At 48.1% G+C, this 1,490-nt stretch overlaps 1 pseudogene; it reads right to left on the bottom strand.

The window, feature by feature from the left end:
* Positions 1–628: 628 nt before the first annotated feature.
* On the bottom strand, positions 629–1,217 carry LOC105985222 (annotated as a pseudogene).
* Positions 1,218–1,490: the final 273 nt, after the last annotated feature.

Here is a 1,490-nt window from a genome sequence, read left to right on the forward strand (position 1 = left end):
ATGATGCTACACCTCCCATCCCATCTCTTGCTGACATTTTCCCTTCTTCACAATACCTGGTTCCAGTCAATATTCTTGGTGACCATCCTATATTATGCATTTTCCTCTGTTTTTCTTTCCTTGCTTTTTTGTGGTATTTTTTCACCCTTCCCTTCAGAGTTGATGGTTTTTCAGAGTTTATGGTTTCCTTTTCCCTAAAATACACCTTTGGGGACATTAAGTTCTTTCCCAGAGTCACAGCCAAGCCAGACATAAGAACTTGAGCATGCCCCACCCTTCTACCACATATCTGCTCCTCCTTGGGCTTCAAAATAAAAATGGCTGCCCCACTCCAGGTCTTCTAGAACATCTCTTCTCTGGGGACAGCAGTTCTGATGTGAGTAATAGTAATGATCAGGGGGCTAGGAAGGTAGCTCAGTGGTAGAGCGCTTGCCTTGCATGCCTGAGGCCCTGGGTTCGATTCCTCAGCACCACATAAGCAAAAAGAAAAAAGCCAGAAGTGGCGCTGTGGCTCAAGTGGTAGAGCGCTAGCCTTGAGCTGAATTGCTGAGGGACAGCACCCAGGCCCAGAGTTCAGGCCCCATGACTGGACCCCCCCAAAAAATAGTGCTGGCCTCTCTGGGCTGTTTCACATGATTGCACAGCACGAGTTTTGTTTCCAGGCTGTTTTATACATGGCTTTAGACTGCATTCCCAGTATTTCCAATTTGGACACTGAGTCATTGAGTTTCTTTCCGTTCTCTAGTGAAGAGAGAACACAACTCCATGGTGTTGTGCAAAATGATTTTGGTCTTATCTAGTTCAGTTTGCACTTTACTCATGGAGTCAGCTTCTCGAGGGTTCTGGTAGATGATCATCCAGGGCTGTGTCCTGGGTTATAGTAGGAGATCTTACTATCCTGTCGACCTGCTTGGACAAGTCATCTAATACTTTCTCCAGTAATGTAAAGGCCACTCTAGAGGAGTATTCACTGTCAGCCATGACCACACCTGCAAGACTGTCATTCTGAATGTAGGCACAGCACAGATACTCTTGTTCTTTGACAGAAGCTCTGCTGTTTTTCGCTGAGCTCTCCACAATCAGTTGACTTGAGAAGGTTTTGAATTCTTGAACACTGAACCTCTGGGAGCAGCTAAAGGAGGACAACTGTAGATGGCTTTGAGCAGAGTAACCTTGGGTGGGCCTTTGTAGAAGAAGCTGAGGCCGTACAGCTTCATGGTGCCATACTCCCAGGCTGCTGGCCCCCTGGCAGAGAACAGAGGGCCATAACCCTCAAAACCACAGCCACCGCCAGGTGCTGGTGGCTCATGCCTGTAATCCTAGCTACTCAAGAGGCTGAGATCTGAGGATCGTGGTTCAAGCCAGCCCGCGCAGGAAAGTTGGTGAGATTCCTATCTCTAATAAACCACTAGAAAACCAGAAGTGGTGCTGTGGCTCAAGCGATAGAGCCCTGGCCTTGAGCTGAAGAGCACAGGGACAGCGCCCAAACC

Source organism: Dipodomys ordii, unplaced genomic scaffold (assembly GCF_000151885.1).
Source record: "Dipodomys ordii isolate 6190 unplaced genomic scaffold, Dord_2.0 Scaffold27, whole genome shotgun sequence".
In the NCBI taxonomy this organism is placed as follows: Eukaryota; Metazoa; Chordata; class Mammalia; order Rodentia; family Heteromyidae; genus Dipodomys; species Dipodomys ordii.